The sequence below is a fragment of the Euprymna scolopes genome, chromosome 46, assembly GCF_053919585.1.
Source record: "Euprymna scolopes isolate OS-2025 chromosome 46, ASM5391958v1, whole genome shotgun sequence".
In the NCBI taxonomy this organism is placed as follows: domain Eukaryota; kingdom Metazoa; phylum Mollusca; class Cephalopoda; order Sepiida; family Sepiolidae; genus Euprymna; species Euprymna scolopes.
Window position 1 is genome coordinate 27218619 of NC_136527.1, and position 9133 is coordinate 27227751.

The following is a 9133-nucleotide window of genomic DNA, read 5'->3' on the forward strand; positions in this document are numbered from 1 at the left end:
TCTAGCCGTCCCTTTCAGTGCAATCGTTTGTATTTCACTTGCACTTGGTTCACCGGGTATGCTTACTATGTACTTTTTAAAGTTCTTTTTCATAAGCCCAGTTGTCTCCTGTATGTGTAGTCATATGACGCAAGAAATTTGACTCCCGTGCAAAAGAACCACATTTGCACAAGAATGGTGTTTTTCTTTTTTTTATTGTCTTTCTTTGAAGATTGCATTTGGCATGACGCTGGATAAGTATGACAGAAGCAATGGTAACGTGAGGAAACAGTCAACTATTGTCGTTATAGACAGTAAATTGGCATTACAGTTCAATTAGCAAACTATTTGATGCAGGAAGCACTACTATAGCATCCGCTCTTCTTATTGAAAGATAGTGTTCAACTAAACCTGCGGTATAAAATCATTGAGGTCTCTAAAGCTATTAATATTATTCAAAGATTTTTAATGACTATTTGATCCGTGCAGTCATTTAATTTACTTAAAAAGTAGAAAAGAATGGTAACTTTTTTTTTACTTTTTACTTTTACTTTACATAGTTGTTTTCTTGCCATGTTTACTTACGTCTGATTCCAGAAAAAGCATATGCAATGGAGTGAGTCTTATAAATTTTCACTTTATAAAAGTGAAGAAATTTATTTTACACCATTTTAAATCACCAATAAAGAAAATGGATTTCTTTTCACTGTTGCAAATTCTGGAAATATAAAATAAATTATAAACAATACATTTCATGTGGTAAAATTAAATTTCTTATGTTGACTTTTATTTAAAATATTTACATTTATTATTCATGAAATTTAAAATAAGATTAAAATAAAATACTAGTTAACAAAATTTATTTGTTTTTGTTTTCAAATATTTAATTAAAAATCTACATTTTCGAGATGAGGATTTATTATTCATATTATTTTGATTCTTCATTGATATTGTTCTCACCTTTGGTGTTATTTACACAACATTTCTATGTTACCTCTGATCTAATTAAGGTATATTTTGTCGCACTTTGAAACCTTTCTCTTAAATGTCTTATATTGAAATTTTTTAAATATGTACATTTATTATGAAATTTAAAATAAGATTAGTATTGTTTTATGCAACAAAATAAAGTTGTTTCTGTTTTCAAATATTCAATTAGAAATCTGAATTTTCGAGATATTTCCTCATTTCATAATTCCTATTTTTATTCTTCACAATATTGTTCTCATCTTGCGTGTAATTTGCAGAACATTTCTATGTTACCTCAGATCTAATTAAGGTATATTTTGTAGAACTTTGGACTCTTTCTCTTGAACTCAGAATTCTGAATGGAACCCTTTATTTAGTACATGAGTAGCATGCTCTTTTGTTGGTACAAATTCAATGTTTTCAAGTGATGATTGAGAATTCAATGTGCAGGAGTATGTAACTTACAACTGAAATTTACCAAGTACTCTAACCATGGAACCAGGGGTCTTAGACAAAAATCCTAGTCGAATTTGAGGAACTATTTGTCCTAGATGTTATCACTATTTATTACTATATATATATATATATATATATATATATATATATATATATATATATACTAGCTGTACTCTGCCATGCGTTTATATGAAGAGATTTGTTTGACACAATTTTAAATCACCAATATAAAATGTTATTCTTATCCATTAATGGATTTCTTTTCACTGTTGCAAATTCTGGAAATATAAAATAAATTATAAACAATACATTTCATGTGGTAAAATTAAATTTCTCATATTGACTTTTATTTAAAATATTTACATTTATTATTCATGAAATTTAAAATAAAATTAAAATAAAATAAGATTTCATGCAATACTAGTTAACAAAATTTAGTTGTTTCTGTTTTCAAATATTTTATTAAAAATCTACATTTTCGAGATGAGGATTTATTATTCATATTATTTGGATTCTTCAGAATATTGTTCTCATCTTTATTTAGTACATGAGTAGTATGCTCTTGTGTTTTTAGAAATCCAACTCAAAATTATGTTTTCAATCTCAACGATGATTGAACCTTCAATGTGCAGGAGTATGTAATTACAACCGAATTTGTCCAAGTACTCTAACCATAGCACCAGGGGTCCTAGACAAAAATTCTAGTCGAATTTGAGGAACTATTTTCCTAGTGACACCAAAAAGAAAGTCCGTATTTGTCACTTTTTAAAAACCGCAAATTAAAGCTAAATAGAATGTAATTGTTTAAAAATTTTTTATCATATTTGATTCACCTTTTATTCTTGTATAATTTTACCTGTTCATATTTGACTTCTAACTGAAGTATCCTAGTGTTCAGGTCAATTTGAAAAAATAACTCCATATCCAGAAGGCAGAAAAGAAACTCTGCACAATGAAAATTGTATTTTAATATTACATTAGAACATTAATGTAACAAATACAACAGGAACACAATGAATTAGTTAATAATTAGTAGCATAGCCCTTCTGCAATTTGTCAGTCTGCAATCTTTTGGGCATTCCTTGAATTAGTCTGAGAAAATACTCCGGTGAAAGAGCACCCTGCTTCATTATAATTTTTCTCAAAACTTTTTCCAGATTTAAAATTTTATCATTTCTTATCTGTTGCTTGATGTAATGCTATTGTTTTTGATAGAATTAATGTGCCAATCCAAACACAGAATACCATTCTTTTCAAGGAACCTCTTGACATTGCTAATTGTGTTAATGGGAGCATTATCCTACATGGAGATGGGATTATAATACAAATTCCAGCCAAAATAGGGTAGAAAATTCTCAGTCAATATATTAATGTACTTGGGCGAATTTGAACTATCAAGTAAATTATAGACCCTGGATCATTAGCATTAATAACGTCCTACACCAAAACTGAACCTCCACCACCTTGCAGCATTGAAACTATTCACTTAGGATTAAATTCTTCATCCTTCCTTCCACTTATGTACTTCCTGCCATTACTGCTTACCCAATTGAACTTGCTTTCATTGCTAAAAACCACTTTCAACCAATATGATTAGTCATGATATACAGACTGTTGTTGGATTTGAGAAGATATTTCAAATGTGTTTCTGAGGCTGCGAATCTTCATACCATTGTCTTCCCTGTAAGAAGTACTTCTAAGATGAAGGGATTTAGAGGCATCACGAACACTACCAGTTTCTTGGTGCTTTATCACAGTGACTCGTACCGTTTTATCATCATATTTAAATCTGCTGCCGATTTCTCGATTAGATAAACAATTGATGGCGGAGATTGATGAGCTCCTGATGATCACTAAGAGAAAGTCGAGGCATGTGGACTAAATGTTACGTTGTATAAAATGGAACCACAACAATTACGATTAGAAATACTTTGTTGCCTACAAAGTGGATATTTTAAGCTGGTTTTAATTTTTACTGCAGATTTTCTTTTTGCCTCCTCGATTTAAAGTTAATTTTTTTTGATTGATGTGAACACTAGTCACATTAAATTTAGATTAAATTTACAGTTGTTGAAAAAATGACAAGTGCGGACTTTCTTTTTAGTGCCACTTTATATATGGATCGAAAGACACTTTTTATTACTTATTTTATGTAGACATTATCCATTATTTACAATTAATGTTTCCCATATTGTGTTAAATACGATACTAGGCATGCTTAGTAATTGATGATTATCCAGATTATGCGCTGTTTCATTAAGTCAGTTTAATCTACTAAATCCAAATTTGTACAATTTTTCATTTATAAGATTTATTCTGTGACATGTTAATTAAATTTTATGATAATAAAAATGACTAAAAGCTTAATTGGTAAATAAATAAGAGCATATATATGTGGAATCATAAAGGTTTTACTACTTATTACTATATACATTCATACATACATACATACATACACACACACACACACATGTTACATATATGTCTGGCGTGTGATCGTCTAGGATGTATAAAATGGAAAGCTATTTTGTTTAAAAAGAATACGAGACACTGTTTATAATACAGAATTGTTTATTTACACTTTTAAAGTAACAGAGTTGATTATCATCATCGGGGGTGGAAGGTTAGGTGAGGGTTGGTCACAGGACTCTGTGTCAACCTGTATTCGCTCGTGTCTCTCCTCTGTTTTCCTTTTTATTTATCACTTTGACCTGTTGACCTTTTTCTCGCCAGCTTGTTTATTGATCTTTTGCTGGTTTGGGTCTGACCCATGACCGATTGATGTCATGTATATAGGTCGTTCTAGATCTCGGGATTTCCCATTGTGTTCTTTTTGTTTGCCTGGATACAGCTTCATAACACTGGGATTGACTTTTTGTTCTTTTGATCACCCTAACATATATATATATATATATATATATATATATATATATATATATATATATAATCTATTATTTATAAGTAGTGATTCCTACCTTTTGTTAAATACAATACTAGGTATGCTTAGTAGTTTATAATCACTAGGGGTACGACAACAGAATATTCTTTTCATTGGTTTGACTCTCGAGTGTGTATCTGTGATATCTTATACGCCTTTATATAGAGAGATGTACTTCTCGGTTGATTAACTGTGTCTGACTGTGTCGGATATATACTCAAGATTCAAATTAATGAAAAGAATATTTTGTTGTCATAGCCATTGTTCTTCCCCATCTCTAATTTTTACTTCATCCTATAAGGGTAGCTGGTTCCCTTTTTCCATCCATATGTATTCCACCATAAGTAATTTTTCAATATCTCCGCACATTACAGCTTTTCAATGTTTTTCTAACCTTACTCTTAGAGAATGATATGGTTCAAATTTGTATAATTTTCCACATTTACATGGAATATTTTAGTCATGATTTTTCCATAAGCACACGTTTCTGGAGAGTTGAATCACTCTTGACTACTATCCTAACCTTATATAAATTGCATATTCTTTTAATTTTTTCTGACAAGTCCTTTGTGTATCCTATACAAACTGTTATCCATATAACATAACGACAGTATTCAGGAGTAATTCAACTATCCAGAACATATTGTGTCTTGCTTTCTGGTTGAATATTTTCTTAAACTTTCCATCTCATTTTCATCTGTATTGTAATAATTTTGCTCGGTGTTGTAGGAAACTAATTTGTTTCCTTAAGTCAGCTTTGTCTATTAAATCCAAATTTGTACAATTGTTCATTTATAAGATTTATTCTGTGACATGTTAATTAAATGTTATGATAATAAAAATGAATAAAAGCTTACTTGGTACTAAACAGGTAAATAAATAAGACCATATATAAAGTTTTTACTATTTATTACTATATACATACGTATATGCATACACACACATATATATATATATATATATATATGTTACATATATGTCTGGCTTGGAAAGCTATTTTGTTTAAAAAGAATACGAGACACTGTTTATAATACAGACTTGTTTATTTATGGATATAGGTCGTTCTAAATCCCGCGATTTCCCATTGTGTTCTTTTGTTTGTCCTGATTCAGCTTCGTAACACTGGGATTGACTTATTGTTCTTTTGATCACCCTAACACACATACACACACACATACATATATATATATATATATAATCTATTATTTATAAGTAGTGGTTCCTATCTTGTGTTAAATACAATACTAGGTATGCTTAGTAGTTTATCATCACTAGGGGTACGACAACAAAATATTCCACCATAACTAATTTTTCAATATCTCCGCACAGCTTTTCAATGTGTTTCTAACCTTACTGTTAGAGAATGACATGGTTCACATTTATATAATTTTCCACATTTAGCCATGATTTTTACATGGAATGTCTTAGTCATTATTTGGAGAGTTGAATCACTCTTGACTAATCTTATAGAAATTGCATATTCTTTTAATTTTTTTCTGACAAGTCCTTCGTGTATGCTATAAAAATTGTTATCCATATAATATAACGACAGTATTCAGGAGTAATTCGACTATCCAGAACATATTGTGTCTTGCTTTCTGGTTAAGTATTTTCTTAAACTTTCCACCTCATTTTCATATGTATTGTAATTAGTACACCTTGCATTTGCTCAATGTTAGGAAACTAACTTGTGTCGTGCTTTCTGGTTGAGTATTTTCTGAAACGAAGTACATCAGTTGTTGGGTGAAATTTTCGCCAGAATTAAGACACCATTTCAGTTATTAACAGACAATGGACTCTAAAATTTGAATAAAGTGATGAGGAAAGCATTGGATGAAATCAATATGCATCACGGGACAACGTCATTTTATCATCCAGAAAGTGAAAGAAAGATTTCATAGAACGATGCATGATATTTTAGCAAAAAAAGTTGAGAACAATAAACAGTTATGAGAAATATACATTAAACCAAATTTTGCAGCCGTCATATTACATGTGAGAGAAAGGACACTATACCACTTACTCTCCAACAGAAACAAATAACCTGGCATTAGATAAGATGTATCGCTTATTTTCCTTGGTAAGCAATAACATTTAGAGAGCTAGAAAAAATTGATAGAAGACTCGATTAAGAAAACAAAGTCTGTAAATTTAAACATTAGAGATCTGGTTTATTATAAGAACCACCAGAGACGAGGAAAACTAGGAAAGCCTATTATGGTGATATAGATAATACTAGATATTTGTTGGAAAGCATATTATGTTGTTATAGATAATACTAGATATTTGTTGGAAAGCATATTATGTTGTTATAGATAATACTAGATATTTGTTGGAAAGCATATTGTTGTTATAAATAAAATAACATGTCGGAAAGCATATTACGTTTTAGATAAAACAGGCGCCTTGTCATAAAGAATTAAAGCACTATTGATAAAAGTGCATCCGGAACATCTGTGGGTAACATCAATCAAGGAATGGGAAATTTCAGCACGTTAAGAAAGACTGCATTGGCCGCTCTAAAGGAGTCCAGTGATTCAGATAGCTATTTAGCCACAGAACAATCTGATATCCCAATATGGAGGAGTCAACATCAATGCAAAAGGCCAGATGAGGAGTCTGACGTGCTATTGATGGAGAGGGCAGTGACAAAGGCACATGTGGAACATCTTTGGGCAGTATCGATCGAGCAATGGGAAATTCCCAGCATGGAAAGATTGTTAAGAAAAACGACATTATATGCTCTGAGTTTCCTAGCAATTCAGACATTGATATCCCAATAGGGAAGAGTCGACATTAGCGGGAAAGGGCAAACAGTTAATGGATAGGAGAGTCATGACATCGAAACAGGTAAGTAGTTTGTACACGAGTTATCTCCTATTTGCATCACTGGTGGATGTCAAAGGCGGTAATATCTTTGTTCAGAAAGTCCGAAAGTTCAGAGTTTAGAACAAATGCAAAAGAATTGTTTAGGTTGTGTAAGATCTATATTTTACTTTTCTCAGGCTACGTAACATTTTAGAATGAAAGAAACGAATTATGAGACAAAATAAATGAATTTTTACTTGTTTATATACTTGAGGAGAAGCACGCATGGGAGTTATTGAGTGTCATCTAATTTTAAATTCTGCATATGAAGACATTTTTAAAACAAAAAATAAAGATGTATTTTGTTTTTGGTAATTTTGGTGATGGCTAAGAGAGGTGAAATATGAAAGGAATAAACATTTGCCTCTACTAGCATGCTTCATACACCCTTAGACTTTACCTGGAACCTCACCACTAGGATCAATCGTGCAGTTTCGAGGACGTTCAGTGAGTACTTCAATTTTGCCATGAGATGATTGTGCTTCCGTATGATTAGCAGAAGTGTTCAATTTGCATTTTTGATTGCATATCCTTAATTTTCTCTTTTTATTCGTTTATGGACAGAGATCTTTTACCTTTAGTTGGCTGTGGAAAGAGGAAGGGAAGAGAAGGAAGTTTCGTTAGTTTCTCATATGATTTGAGGGGAATTTTTTTTTTTTTTTGGGGGGGGGTTAAACGAGAAACTATTTTGTTAACATCATAACGTTATTTAAAAAGCCATTCTTAACATATTCTTTAACCTTACAATTGAATAAAAATACAATTGAATAACATATTCTTTAACCTTACAATTGAATAAAAAAATATCATAAAACTTTAATTAAACTTGGAAATACGATTTAAAAAAAAAGCGCGGATCAGTAAGTGCATTAGCACCGTATTTTTAATTGTTAACATGTTTTATTTTTAAATGAGGATCTCGTGAGAATAGGTTTTAATTTACGGCATTCAACGGAAGTTATTATCTCCCTTAGTTCGATTTGTGAGAATAGGTTTTAATTTAATTTGTGAATAATGAAAGAAATAAAACAAAACAAAAACATTGTTGAGAACACAAAGAGAAAAGATAAGAATCGAGAAGTTATAAATGGCTGAATGGGGAGTCGTATGCATAAGGAAATGAACAACACAACTAGAAGTAGGGGGTCGGGCATGTGGGTAAAGAAAATAAACAAAGTTCGTAGTTAAGACGGAATAACATTAAAAAATAACGAAGAAGGAGATATATAATATTTCTTACCGGAGATAAAACGGCAAAGGACAGCAGAAGATAAAAGACAGAGACCAGTGGGACTAGAAAAACTGCTGACTACAATTACGGAACAAAACACCGGTCAACTTGCCGGTGTCGACTCTAAGGGACATAATACATGCAAAATAGACAACTATTTAAAAAAAAAAAAAAAAAAAAGACTTTTACAATTGTTGCAATTTATTTATATTTTAAAAAGTATTTTTTTTTAAATTGAAAAAAAAAAACGGTTTAAAAGTTAATTTTGGAACTTAACTCTTAGGTACGGGCAAAATGAATGCCGATGCTAAAATGTATAAATATTTTTACCTCTCCCTTCACTTAACGAATCAATAAAAATCAGGAAATTAACCAATTTTAATGAAATTTTCAGTATTAATCAAATAATGATCGCGGAATATGATGAACTTATTGTTTTTATTTAAATCTGCGTGGAAATGTAATATTTTGTTTAAACAAAAAATACCTTTACTAAAGTTATAGTTTTCAGTAGTAAATAAAAAACGTAAGACTTTATTTTGGATTTTTTTTATATAAATAAAGCATCGTAATTTGTAACAAATAAAATAAAATAAGATAATTTTTATAGGAACATTACGAAAAAAGCCTCTAAATCTGTATTAATGAATTCTATATAACTCGAAGAAAAATGAATTTCTCGAACTACCGAT

General features: G+C 30.5%; 1 long non-coding RNA gene across 1 annotated transcript; it reads right to left on the reverse strand.

Moving 5' to 3' along the window:
- Positions 1 to 200: 200 nt before the first annotated feature.
- Positions 201 to 8539, reverse strand: LOC145270503 (uncharacterized). The gene is made up of 2 exons (XR_013865404.1): positions 8451 to 8539; positions 201 to 697 (listed from the first exon to the last, which is right to left on the reverse strand). It is a non-coding gene; the product is annotated as an uncharacterized LOC145270503 (long non-coding RNA).
- Between the last annotated feature and the right edge of the window lie 594 nt (positions 8540 to 9133).